The 15,184-nt window shown below is 38.5% G+C and overlaps 1 non-coding gene across 1 annotated transcript; it reads left to right on the forward strand.

Moving 5' to 3' along the window:
* The first annotated feature begins 3,798 nt into the window (after positions 1 to 3,798).
* On the forward strand, positions 3,799 to 14,229 carry LOC105041338 (uncharacterized). The gene is made up of 7 exons (XR_012139207.1): positions 3,799 to 4,482; positions 5,605 to 5,844; positions 11,256 to 11,345; positions 11,954 to 12,103; positions 12,485 to 12,609; positions 13,711 to 13,840; positions 13,979 to 14,229. It is a non-coding gene; the product is annotated as an uncharacterized protein (transcript).
* Positions 14,230 to 15,184: the final 955 nt, after the last annotated feature.

Raw genomic sequence — 15,184 nt, forward strand, 5'->3', positions numbered from 1 at the left:
TTATTTTAAATAATATGTTATTATACAAATAATATTTTTAAATTAATAATAAAAATAATATTTTTTAAAATAATATTTTTTAAAAAATAATATTTTTATTATTATTTTAAAATTAATATTTATTACTTCAAATTATTATTAATAATAAAATAATAATATTTTTTTCTTTTTTTTTCTTCCCTCTCCAAATATTTTTTTTTTTCTTCTATTTCCTTCTTCCGCCGCCCCTGCCCCACAGTGTGAGAATCAGGTCATGGCATCCACGTTGCCCCCGTCGCAGCCCTGCCCACCACCATTCGCATCGGATGCATGAAAATAATTTTTCTATGTTACTTTATTTTTATTATTATTCAAATTATAATTAATAATAAATTAATATTTTAAAATAATATATTTATTATTATTTAAAAAATAATATTTTTAAAAAAATATTTTATTATTAATTTTTTAAAATATTTTTTAAAAAAATGTTATTATTATTAATAATATTTTTAAAAAATATTTTGAAAAAAAATTATTATTATTTTAAAATTATTTTTTTTTGCTTCAAATTATTAATTAATAAAATAATAATATTTTTTACTTTTTACTTTTTTCGTTTCCTCACCAAATATTTTTTTTTAAAATTAATATCTAAGAAAATAATATTTTAAATTATTATTAATAAAATAATATATTTTTTCTCTTCCCTCCCTAAATATTTTTTTTCTTTTTTTTTCTCCTTCCCTTCCTCTCGCCAACCCCCCACCCCCCCCGTCATCCCTGGCTCCAGCCCATCAACCCCCCTCCCCTCTGCGGCCCCATCCATTGCCATCCCCTCCTGTTCCCTCCTCAACCTGGCAAACCAGCCCTGTGCTCTACGCGAGCATCGGAGATCGCCTCTCCCCTCCTCCGGCTCCGACGCCACCAACCGACCCCGCCCACCATCATTCGTGCCACATCCACCGTCTGCGCCGCATCTGACTCCACATAACCACCAAACACCTCTCTCCCTCCTCCAGATCCGACGCCACCAACCCCTCCCATCCCCTTATGATTCCATCCCATCGCCGTCCCTCCTGTTCCCTCTCCTGACCCTCGCAGCTCCACGCAGCACCGACGACTGTCCCTTTCTCTCCTGGCTTCAATGCCACCAACCCCCCTCCCCTCCCTCTCTGACCCTAGCTGTGGGCGGTCACCGATGCTCATACGGTTGTCGGCTTGGAACAGTCAAATAGGAAAGCTTGGATGGTGGCTGGGATCCACCGGTGCTCGCGTGGAGCGACAGAGGTCGGTCGCGACGTTTCGTAGGAGGCTTCTTTAAATTGATGAGATTTCCAATTTTTTCTGTCCAGATGACACAATAAATTCATTTAAGGAGCTAATTGACAACACCACAATGTTCTTCCACAGAATATATATATATATATATATATATATATATATATATATATATATATCCAGCTCCGACACCACCAACCCCCCTCGCCTCCCCTCTTGACCCAGGCTGTGGGCGGTCACCGTTGCTCATACGGTTGCCGGCTTGGAACGGTCAAATAGGAAAGCTTGGATGGTGGTGGGATCCACCGGTGCTCGTGTGGAGCCACAGAGGCTCGGGTCGCGACGTTTCGTAGGAGGCTTCTTTAAATTGGTGGAGATTTTCAATACTTTTCAGTCCAGATGACACAATCAAATTCATTTAAGGAGCTAATTGACAACACTACAATGTTCTTCCATAGAATATATATATATGGTTAGCTTGTCATTGGCCCATCATTCTTTTGCATGTTTATGCAACAAAAATTCTCAAGGTCTCATTATATGTATATATACATGTCACGATATGTACAGAAGTACTTGGACTATTAATGTTATGCCAAAAAAATGCCGTGTGACGCAAAAAACTGAAGCTGCTTGACTTCCACACTTACAAAAGGAGATACGTGGGGATCCACACCTTATGTTTTTTTTTTTTTTCCACTTTCCACGTATCTATTTAAATAGTGAAAATTATAGACATCATTTCAAATTCGGGCCATTTATACTAAAATCCTATAAATTTAAAAAATATTATTTAATCATCAAAATTTTAAATTCATCACAGTGTAGCTCATCCGTGTATCTCTATAGCGAAATGTTATCACATGATGGTCTTCCGAAAAAAAACTTTCGTAAAATCCTAAAATTACTTTCTCACTAAGGGGTTTTTTTTTGACAATATTGATGGAGAGCATGCAACTACGAGTTACTTTAAAATCTATATAGATAGATTGAATCATCCACTAGTTGCTTTGAGATCTATGTAGATCAATGAATCATGGAGGGTGAGATGCTTTGAGATTTGTAATGGTGATCCACGAGTAATAGAGGAGGAATTCTATGTGAGGTTACGAGGGAGTTGAGCGTGAGAGTTGATCAGATGAGATCATGATTTATGTACCACTCTTCATCGCTGCTTGTTGAGAGGAGGGAGATCATGAACCACTTATAGTTTAGGATGGAGAGGGAGACATCACCATCGGGTCTTGGTAATGAGATGCCCCCTACGAGGTGATGAGGGATTCGATTGGCAAAATCATAGTGGTGATGAGGAGGGAGGCATTAATGGTGCAGGAGACAAAAGCATCCTATGAGTTCATGAACACTACTATTGCACCATCATTAAATAATAGCACATACCATCCTCCATCGTGGCATCCATCACGACAAACGAGGGGTGTTAACGAGTAAAGGAGAGCAAAATGGATCAAATTTCGTGGGATTAAAGGAGATCACCAAGTGGGGGGAGCAAAATGAATCACCCATCGATTGCTTTGAGATCCATGCCACCCCTTGCTTTGAGATTTGTATTGATGGGAGAATGGAGTATGAAGTTCTTTGATATATGTGCAATAGATAATTCAACATCGATTTTGTGAAAGGAAAATGAATCTCCTTTTGCATGAAAGCTATGATCCAACTTTTTTGTATCAAAAATATTCTTATATTTCTTCTCGCCCTATTCACGATATTAGGATCTAGATAGATGATTAGATTATATGATAATAAAAATTAAATTTTAATGGCTAATTCAATTTTTTAAATACCTAGAGTCTAATGAGGGTGCTCAAGTAATTTTTCCTATAACAATTTGGCTTGCTTCATCACTCCAACCATATATGAAGGATGGGGATAAGCAGACCATCCATAAACTAGGGGTACAATCGAGTCGAGCCGAGCAGAGTAGTTGAAAGTTCGAGTTGATTCGATCAAAATATTCGGCTCGAAATTCGGTTCGAGATCGATCGAGTTTTAATATCTCAAATCGGTTCGATGAAAGATAAGTCAAGTTCGAAATCGAATCGACTGACCGATTCGAATATCAACCAAGCATATTCAAGTTTAAATTCGAATTCGAAATTGATTTTAATCTATTAATAATATATATATATATATATTAATATATATATTATAAATAAAATTAATATTATTAAATATATATATAAATTTGAATAAACTTGTTAGCTTTGGAGACGAGTAGTTGCTATTCGAGTTCAATTCAAAAAGCTACTCGAATTTGATCCGATTATCAAATTTAATAATAATCAAATTAAATTGAATTTAAATTTGAATTGACCTCTGGTAGTTTGTAAGCAGTGCATCTCATTTGCAGCCCTATCATAAACATTGGCCACAACCCCAGTGTCGGATCCCAAGCCCACCACATAGCTGTTACCCGTCACCGCCTCTCACCGGCCCCTCAATTTGTCGTTCGTCCCTCACCAGTCCACATGGCTCCGGAGAGTGACCAACGCCTAAAGGAGAAACCTGCCGGAAAATCTCTCTCTCGCTCTCTCAGTCTCTTGCCGTAAAATTGGGCCGATCTACGTCTCGTCCTCTTTATCGACTCTTCGCTCCCCGCTTCTCTCGTCTCTACCAAACCCTAGCCCCACCCCCGCGATCGATCCGAGAAACCCTAGTCCGGCGGCCGCCATCGATGTCCGTGGAGAGGTCCCTGGACGCATGGGAGGAGGTCCAGCGCCATGGCCAGGACCTCGCCGACCGCCTCGCCCAGGGCTTCACCGGCCTGATCCAATCGCACATGATCCCCCCCGCCTTCCCCTGGCCCGTCCCCCACAAAAAGCCCTTCGATCTTGACCTCCCCGCCTTCCACGTCACCGGCCAGCCAGACCTCGCTGCTGGCGGTGTCTCCGCCATCCTCGACATCGGGAGCCGCCTCGGCCAGGCCGGGGCGGAGCTCGGCGCCTCCATCAACGGCGTCGTGCAACAGTTCTTCCGCCGGCTGCCGGCGCCGTTCCGGCGGACGAGGGCGGGGCCGCAACGGCCGTGCTGCCGGCAAGGCGTGGCGGTGATGGTGGGGAGGTGATGGGACTGGCGGTGGAGCGCTTTGGAGATTGGGGTTTCTCGGAGGCGGCGGCACCCGCTGGTAGCTCGGATGAGTGGGGTGATGAAGAGGGTTTCGGATGTGATCTCAGAGCTCCGGGGCATCTGAAGAGACCGCAGGTAAAATTAGCAACATCTTACTCTTTTCATCTTCAAATATTTTTTTCTCAATCGCTCACTATACGTAAGTTACGTCTGCTTATCTATTTTCCCCCATGATTTTCCCCCTCCCAGTTAAACACTATGCATCTACTCGGTAAACCAAAGGAATCTGTAATGACTCCATATGTTGTGGGTAATTGCCCTTTGATCCAAGGCATGATGAGAAAGAGTATCTAAATTCAATCGTCCCTATTACAAAAACTCCTAAACATCAATTTTAATTCATTCTTCAACCACACCTTTTGGAATTTCTAGGAGATGGTTCATTTCCATGAAGTTCAGACTTCTGGATTTCCTAGGCGACTCAGAAGTCTAACTAGTGAAAGTTTCTGATTAAGTGCCTATTCAAGACCTAACATCAAATTAAGAAGTCCAAGGCAAATGCTTCGGATTCCACTAATCAGTTGTCATGAGCCAAAGACTGATATATTGTCGGACTCACTGTTTATGTGATATCACAGATTGCTCCATATCGTCTCTTGGAGAACAAATTTGGGATAAAAAAGCCTCATTTTTGGATTTGTCGAAGAAAAAGAAAGGTGCAGTTGAGAGGGAGGTCGGTCTTGTGCTTCACTATTAGAGTTGTTTTTGAGATTCACAACTTTAGCTTTTGATCATAGTATCTGCGATCTGCGAAGTTCCACTTGCCTCAGAAGTATCTTGATGGACGTGGGAGTTACATTCCCCCCCTTTGTCAGGCAAACTACAGTGTCTTCTTTGACTGTTGTTTGCGTTGTGCATAACTTGTCATATTGTTCATCCAGTATGAAAATCATGTTGAAATGCAGTTTGTGTTTGCTTTAATACTGATGGTTGGCTGACTTGATAGTTCTTGCTGTTGTTCATATGCATTAATTCAATCCATCAGTTACTACGCTGTCAACTTCTTGCACTGCTTGTGTGTTACCAAGGATATATTTACAAATTACTTGTACTTAAATCCCTCTTTTGCAGTTTGCAACTTGCATCTGCAGTTAAATACTAGTTTCATTGATGCTTATTTAGCATAAATTCATAGATACTCTATGACACAGAACTGATTACCACCTTAAGTTTTGATGTATAATATGTCAAATGCAGGGGATCATTAATATCACATCAACATATGACACTAGAACCCATGAAATGGAAAGCTCCTTGGTTGCAAGGGGGGACTTGTGGAGAGTAGAGGCATCACATGGTGGTTCAACCGCAGGAAGTGAGAGCTCACCTCTTTTCCTCATTCAGCTGGGACCTGTACTATTTATTCGGGATACAACACTTCTTTTACCAGTTCATTTGTCAAAGCAACACTTGCTTTGGTATGGTTATGATAGGAAGGTAAACCATTTCTTTACTGCCCTATGAAAACAAATTGTCATAATTGGTCTATCATCAGTGTGGACTTCTTTATTTCTAATTTATCTTTCGGTGAAGTGAATTAGAAGCAAGGAAATAGGATGAACTTGTATTGACTTTTTGTACAAATTCTGCTTCTAACTTTTTTATGCTTGTTTAATGAATTTTAATTTTGCAATGTTTATAGTATTGTCACTCTTGTTAAAATGCTCTTTCTTTCTCATCTTGTTTCGTCAACTAAATTGTTTTATACTTATTATCTTCATTTCTATAAATGTCACATGGCTTACAATATAAAGAGGGATTATACATTTAAACAGAAATAAGCATGTTAGGGTCGATGTGTGATACGAGTAAGAATGACAATGTTCAGAATGGAGAATGTATATGAGCCTGAAAATCCATCATCAAGAGTATCACAATGCGGAACCGATTTTAGATGGGCATGCACATGCAAGGAAGGACAGATGAAACATATGGAAGGAGAAAGATGCATGATTTTGAGAAAACATTTCTGGAAGTTGCAAGAGGGGATTTGAAAATGCTGGTGTTAGAGTACAACTTTGTGCAGAAGGATTTAATAAGATGTCTTAAAAGGACTTCAAATAAATTATCAAAGTGCAAGATGGTATTATACAAGGTCATGAGCATGCTCTTAGTGAAGAAAAGCACAGAAAGGATCCAACTAGCTAAAATAGAAGCCACAAGACATGATTTGGATTAGCTTGCATGGCTAAAGGTGCAATCCTTGTTGGAACAAGTGTCACAAGGATTTGAAGATGGACAAAGCTAGTTGGTCATTTTATTGGTTTATATTGTAGGCGATCTCATTATGGTTGCAAGATTACATCTTCCTGGAACTATTTGCAGTTTTCTGATGCAAAGAACATTGAGTTTGAGATATCAATTGATAGTTCTTGTTTTCACATATGATGCTAGTTTTTTCATTGTGAAAACATTGTCTTGTTATGCTCCCATGTTAGTAGAGGAGCCTTTTGTCATGACTAACAGGTAACTTGCAACTTCATATTACGTTTAACCATTCCTTGCTGCAAATGACTCTTATTTGCATTGTACCAAGTATTCTCCAGTGTTGCATGGACAAGGATACAAGAACCAAATTCAAACACGTTCCCAAGTATCTAACTGAACAATAGGGAAAAAGTGAAAAGAGGATACATTGAAAAATAATTTTAATTAAACTATATATTTATTTTAAATATTTGTATAAAGATATGTGTTTCAACACTTGGTAGTATCTTTCAATATGTGTTTCGCAAAGTTCTTAATTTGTTGAGGGATACAAGAAAAAGATATTTTGCAAAGTTATTTTAGTATCTACATCCTCGATTAATCGTTAGAAAGGAAAAGGTCACTTTTGACGTTGTTATTGGTAGGTTGAACTCACTATGGGAAGAGTCAAATTACCCACCGATCTATAAAAACAAGAAAAGGGATTATCTAAGCATCGAACATTTCATTTGGATACATATTTGTCATGCATTCTCATAGTCAGACATGCTGAACACAAGTTTCTTTGTAAGGTAGCTATTAGCTAATACCATAACTTCTCATCAAGTATATCAAAGATGACTCATAAGTTTCAAGCACATTCCTTTAACTTTTCCTGCAAGCAGCCAAAATCATTAAAATCAATGCGGACAATAGAGTGATGCAAATAACCAACTTGTAATCATTACCAAGGTGACAGTGAGAATGGAGAATGAAACAAAATGAACAATACAAAATAAAAGCCTCCAAGATGCTCAATTAACTTTGAGGCAAGTTTTGTAGTATCGATGCGAGCTACCCTCTATCGAGCGCATTATAATGTACCGATGTCAAACCGATACTCAGGATGGGGGACATACTAAGTGTTGGTATGCCAAAATCACCCCCGTGCCATATGGGTTCAGTATCGAGATTGCAAATCTTGGGTTGAGAACTTTTTTCTTTCTTAATTGACAAGAGGAACTAAAGCTGACCTCAGTTACAAAGATATCTCTTGGTGTAAGCTTTAGAGATGTCAAACCCTAGCTATTGTCCCAGTTACATAGGAAAAATCCCTTCATGTACATTAATTTTACCTAACCCAATCCACCGGCACATTAGCCCTCACAAAATGTGAAATTAGGGATCCACGATCTGAAAAAAAAAGATGTATGGTAGCAGGGATTATGGGAGTTAAGAAGGTGGATGAGTGCTTGGCAAGCGGTGTCAATAATGATGAAGTCATAGCCCTTCTACTTGGCAAGAATTGGGGCTTGTCTAATGGCCCAAACTTCCATCATGATAGAAAGGGGGTGTACACAAAAGTAGCTTTGACAAAGAGTGATTTAGTGTTTGGCTGGTGCCTGCCATTGAACCCAATTTCCAGGGTTATTCTGAGGTCAACTAAGGAACTGGGTTGAAATAATTAGAAGCCATAGCCCAAGCTCTCGAGCATTTAGAGCATGTTATCAAACATAGCAGTTTTTTAGTTTTCTAGAGTTGTCACATGTTATCAGCAAGCAATGCCATGCCCCAATCCATGGCATGGAAGTCATTTCCAAAAGGAAGGTTCAAGCAAGCCACCATCATAGGCTTGCATCGGGTTTGTGACCTCCTACTATACTTGTGACAAAGTAGTTGCCAAGTTTGTTTAGCAAACAAATTGTTGTTACCAACTTCATGACGTTGACAAATAGGGCATGAAGACTTGGACCTTTTATGATAGATATCGGTGCACAAATTCCCTTTTTTTCCTATATCTTTAGAGAGAGAGAGAATTGTTATATGATCTATTCAAAGCTGCGGTATGCGAATGATGCATAATTATTTTTGCATCGGAGGCGAGGAATTCAAATGCAAGGTGTTTAGCCAAGTGTTGATAGGAAATCTGTCTCTAGCCATTTTCCAAATAAAATTCTTAACCCTTTATGACACTCGAAGTTTCCAAATTTGATTCCATGTTATCAATAGATGACCCAAGCACTACACCAAGAAGACAAATAGTTGTAGATCCACTTAGCGAGATTTTGACTAGCCTTGGCATCCCTCCACCCCCAACCATCCATTGATCTTGAAATGGAGGTATATACCTTATATGTTCCACAACATCCTCACGAAAAACTGGCTAAGTGGTAAGTTCCAACTTCCAAGTATTCTATACGAGGTTTTCAATGCTGTATGATGGAGCTGTCTTGGCCTTTTTATGGAAAGAGAAACCCCACTTATCAACATTTAGGATGGTGTCCCAGTCTATTTCCTAACCTATCCCACCCCAACAGTTTGGATGATTCCCTATCTTGATGCTCGAGGTGGTGGGGATGTCTTGCATCCCATTGGCATGTCAAATGTTGATTCTCTATTATAAAATGCGAAACAAAAATATTAGAAAAATCATAGTTAATATTAGCAATTGTTAATTTCAATTTAAGAGGATTTAGTATGCCATTGTACCTTGTATAATGGCAGTCTTACCAAACTTTGCAAACTTGCAGTCTTTCCCAATATCACCTTACCATTGCAGCTGGAGATTGCTATGATCAACAGTTCAGCATTAACTAGAGCTCTAGGCTATCAGAAACTTTAATAGAGATTAATAGATCCAAGCAATCACATTCAAATGGACCATAGTCATGGCATAAGTTTTCTTAAGTCTTCTTTCCTTAATTGGAATTCTCATCCTTAAGATCATCTTAACGTTGCAGAATATTTTTCATAAAAGGGGTAAGTTCTTAGTCCATTAGGATAAGCTGACCAAAATTTGCTCAAGGTTCGTTGTGCTAGTGTCGGGCTCTGGGTCGATCGGCTAGCTGCACAGTTTAGTACACCCTTGTGCCATTTCGTGTTGAGCCTGTACCGACACAACAAAGAGGGCGGGGGGAGAGAGGAAAGGAGATAGGGGGAGGGAGGGAGAGAGATGATGAAGGCCGGCGGAGTGCAGCTCGACATGGCGGAGAGGGCGGGAGAGAGGAAGAGCATGAGAGGAAAAGAGAGGGAGAGGGAGGGAGGGAGGGCTTCTAGAGGGTCGCTGGAGGCCACTAAAGGGCTGCGAATGGTCGGAGGAGGCGCTCTACCCACCTTTTGTCGAAACAAAAGTCGTTCACCCCCTTTTTTATTTTGCAAATTTTACACTTAAAGTTTGCAAAATAAAAAAAAGGGGTGGACAAGTAGGGGTGTAAGTGGATTGGAGAAAATCCAAAATCCAAGCCGAACTAGAGGATTGGATCGGATTTTTGGACTTTGATTTTGGATTTGGAGTCAATTTTTAAAAATTTTGGACTTTGGACTTGGATTTAATGTTATAAAATCCAAATCCAATCCAAAGTCCAAACTATGGGTCCAAATCAAATCCAATCCATTCTTCTAGTTTGGACTTTTGGATTTTACATATATATGTGTGTGTGTTTCAAGTTTAGTTTCTTTTAAATATTATGGAACTTATTATATTTTGGCGATGTAGTTAGTTTTTTTGAAAATCTAGAACTTATGTTTTTGATATGATGCTATTATAGCATGACTCGTTGAGATCCTTGGTATTGAAATTTATATTTTTTATTTTTATCTATTACTGTTATACTATTAGTTGCTAGATGTAGGGTGATATTATAGAGTTCCTATAAGTAGTACATGTTTTGAATTTATATAACTTGCTTTTGAATTATGATCTAAATTGCAGTCTAATGTATGTCAAAGTTCAAAAATCCAGTCTTATCCAATCTGAACTTTTCGGATTGGATTGGATTGCACTAGGAGAGTATTTGGTTTGGTTTCGGAGCTAAGTTTCCAAGTCCAAAATATTTCGGATTGGAGTTGGATTTAGGTATAATCCAATTCAATCTCGTCCATTACATCCGTATGGATGACCCTTGTTTCGATCGAAGGGAGGAGTGCAGAGCCCCTTCTTCGGCCCTCCATAACATTCCTATGGCCCTCTCTCTTTCTCTTCCCCCCTTCTCTCTTTCCTCTCTTTCCTTCTCCCTCTCCCCCTCCTTTGCTGGTTTGTGGTTTTGAATGTCGGAACCGTCCCGGTCCGCTGCTAGCATGGCTCAATATACCCCGAAACAGGCAGTTCGAGATGATTCCACATTACTTGCTTTGCAAGTTTCTGCTCCTGCTTTATTTAATTTTGCAGGTTTTTAGATTTGTTCCCTACTTATTTACTTGTTTAGCTAAAACCATGTCCAGCATGTGTTTTGTTTATTTATGTTTACATATCTTCTAGTTGCATTCTCATTTTAATTAACAAGACCAGTTTTAGTTAGTTTTATCTTTCTTTAGTTTACGACTCCTTTATACAGCAATCAATTTGAACGCTTGCAAGTTCTTTATTGTGTGCATAAATGGTAACAGCTACTCCATGTTTGTAAGTTTTCTGCTTGCTGACACAAAATACTTTTTGTCTTTAGAATGGAATGCATTCCCTCTGTCCGGCACTATGGTCCAAACATAGAAGATGGTTGCTGATGTCAATGATCTGTCTCAACCCTCCTGCTTGTGTAAGTCTACATAATTTTTTCACCAAGTTATTTTTGTTTATAATTCTGTATCATAGCACTCCTAGGAATATGAAAATGATTTCATTATGAATTATTTTCTAGCAGCCCAAATAATATGGGTCGATGCTTCTTGGCCACTTTAATGACTAATTATGTTTTTCTTGCCTTTTCTAAAAGCTCTGGCAAGTAACTTTGGCAAATGGCTTTGCTGATGATGCAATGCATTTAGTTTGTGGGGAGATAATTACTCACACAACCATGCTAAATCAGAAAGTACAAGGCCATATGAAGTAGTAGACTTATTTATATGATCCTGTATGCTACATGGTATTTGATAAAAGTGATCTTTTGCTATTCTTTTTATGGAATAACCATATTGTCTGTATAATTGTATTCTATGCATAATCAGCACAAATCCTTTCAATTGAGCATTCTAACATTTTTTCTGTATAATTAATTTTTAAATGCCCATTTTCTGGCGGTGTTATCATAATTTTTAATTTTCATATGTTCATTCTTTTGGAGTAGCTGTAGTAATTTCTTTTGCAACATCTCTATCTTAATCATGAAATTTGTTAACGTGGCTTTTTTTTCCCCCCTCCCTCCAGTCATTCATGGACTTGCAATTCCCAAATGGGCAGCTTACTTATGTGGCTGGTGAAGGGTTGACTTCTAGTGCTTTTCTTCCTGTATTTGGTGGCTTGTTTCAAGCTCAAGGTCGATATCCAGGAGAAACAAGAATTAGCTTCTCCTGCAAGGTTAGCCATTAGATCTAAGAAGATTATCTGCCAAATCAGCAAACAAAGACTTTAGAGTAGTACTTTGGAGAAACCATAACTTCGAAATGCTGTGAACCATTTTATGTTATTATACCTGACTATTTTCTTATCTTAGCTGTCAAGTTTGACAAAGCATGCAAATGAGCTAGATATTTAGGAGATTCCATGGAATTTTTCGCTTATCTTCTGTTATAAAATCATTTTGTGTTTCTTTTGTATTTTCTATGTTTTGGATGATGGTGTTTCTTCATTGGGGTATTTCTCTACTCATGCTTCTGCAGTTTCTTCACTTGTTTTATGTCCTTGTTATGTCTCCTTCCACTGATATATATCCCTCACAACTTTGCCATTACCTTCTAGAATAAGCATGGAACTCGGATTACCCCGATGATGCAGCTGCCTGACAAGTCCTTTTCTCTTGGGGTTGCACAAGCCATAGCATGGAAGAGATCTGGTCTCATGGTGCGACCAAGCATCCAAATCAGGTAGATAGCAATCAATTCTTTCATCCTCGTATACTGCTAATTAGAGTGTATGATCTAATATCAGTTCCTTTTTGTTTATTTTGCCCCTAATTCCATCATCATTCTGCCCCTGGGGAACAAGGGTAGTTTGCCTAACAAGTTCTTTGGAATGGAAAGAATGAAATGAAGGATATATTAATAAGCTACCTTTTAGATTTGTGCTGGAAAGATAAACTTGTGCGTTCCAATTTGGTTGGATTAAATATAAACAAAGTAATGACCTGCATTTTAAACAGCTTATGGATATAAAGATGCTAATTTTTTATTGCATCCTATTCATCCTTCTGGTTTTCAATACTCATCTCTCTCTATCCCGTAACTTGCAATTTTAATGCTAAAATATGATATTGCTGCTTTCTATGATATGTGAAGGGTTATGCCTTAGCCACGTGGAATTACCAAACAAGTGCATTCTGTAAATGAACCTCAAGTTTCTCTTTCTGTATACGAGTGTGTGTGTGTGAGAGAGAGAGAGAGAGAGAGAGAGAGACTGGAACTTGTATCCTATTCATTCTTCTGGTTTTCAATACTCAATAATTTCTCTGTCCCTATAACTTGTAATTTTAATGCTAAAATATGATATTACTGCTTTCTATGATATGTGAAGGGTTATGCCTTGGCAATGTGGAATTACCAAACAAGTGCTTTCTGTAAATGAACCTCAATTTTCTCTTTTTTCTGTATACGTGAGAGAGAGAGAGAGAGAGAGAGAGAGAGAGAGAGAGAGAGAGAGAGTGGAAATCTGAGGACTGGAATGCCGATTTGGTCAGTGAAGATAGATATTTGTGAAATTTGCTTTTCATGAAATGCTGAACAAATCTGAGTAACTTTACTTCTGACATTGATTGATCATGGTCCAGAGGTTGTGAAGATGAATTATCTGCCGACATTTTATGCATCGTTATAATTTGCTATAGGAAAAGTGGCAGTTAATGGTAAAACATATTAATTGCTCCTGGTTTACATTAATCATGCGGCTAACTCTTGATTTGGTTGCTTATTACTACTTTGACTTCCTGCTGTTGAAGCTTGTTTTCCTTTTTCTCCTACCTTTTTCTTTAGTTTATGCCCCACTATCGGTGGAAGCAATCCTGGAGTTCATGCAGAGCTCATCCATTCTATCAAGGAAGAACTCAATCTGATTTGTGGTTGTTCTTGCACAGTGCATCCTTCTGCTTTTGCCTCATTATCTGTAAGTTAATTATTCCTGGACTGGTAGCATGGTCCTGCCCTAGTCGAACTTTTTCTATCATAATATAGCTCCTTTTTCTTCAACCATGGTTGGAACATATTTGATGTTAGATAGTAATACATGTCTTGTGCATGGCAGCTTGGGAGATCCAAGTGGAACGGGCATTTAGGGAGCTCAGGAGTAGTTATCAGAGTGGAAATGCCTCTCAGCAATATTGGCAGGCCATCTTTGTCGGTTCAGATAAACAGTGGTTTTGAGTTTTGACTCTTTATTAGCAAATGTATATATAACTGTACATATCATCAAGCGCCGAGATCCATATTTGTGAATATATTGCTTATACCCAAATGTTTGATTAGAAAATCAAAAGAAGTTTTTTTTTTTTTTTTTTTTGACCTTCTTGCCACCTCATGATTTTACCAAGAAATTTACCTCTTGAAGATTCCAGTGTTCAGACATCTTGTCCATGGCATATTTGTTGCTGAGATAATAGTACAGAACGGAGAGGTCCTGACAGTTTGAAGGTAGGGGAAGCCAAGGTGAACCCAGAAGGAAATTTGAACTCAGTCGACAGTAAAATGTCACTTGCAATTGGGACTAAGAGAATTCTGAATGTACCGTAACATGAGTATTTCCTGATATTTGGTTTGCTCACCATTTTTTCCCTCCTTTTGATTCCTATAACAGCTGCGTCTGTCTGACCACTGTTTTATGATGGTTTATGCTTCCATATAGATTTGTTCTAGTGTACAGCGCTCCATAAGTGGATAGGATTGACACTTAAATTATGTATAAACATATTGCAAAAGATTTGAGCTCATGCAATTTTGTTCCCAGGAAAATTGTAAATACAACTCAGATAATGATAATGTCTAGATTCAACTGATATAATGTGCAAGTGTACTAAACTATATGTTGATTTTTATGAAATAGAAATTAGAGTTAATTACAGAAGATATCACTTTATCATGGTATTGTCCACTCCTGGATATCTGTTTCTGCCTTTCCGGTATTCCCATAGGATATTGGTTGAAGTATTTTCTGAAGGATTTGCAGATGACCCGACCAGGCATTATCTTCACCGGGTTCATTGATCAATGTTTCCTGGTGATTGTTTGGCGGTGAACTTCGTGGTGGAGAAGTTTGCACGCGTCTGTGTCAGGGCTAAAGCAGATGTGAATGTTGATGTACTTCATGAAACAAGTTCTTATCTTTATGGTTTTCGTTGATTTGATTTCAGATTTCTAGCATGATTGTACCGGCAGGTCTTTGGATATCATGCCATTCAAGTACTATTGAATTTTATGTTGTCCAGACTGGTGGATGCCAAATATAGATTAAGCA

The sequence above is a fragment of the Elaeis guineensis genome, chromosome 2, assembly GCF_000442705.2.
Source record: "Elaeis guineensis isolate ETL-2024a chromosome 2, EG11, whole genome shotgun sequence".
NCBI lineage: Eukaryota > Viridiplantae > Streptophyta > Magnoliopsida > Arecales > Arecaceae > Elaeis > Elaeis guineensis.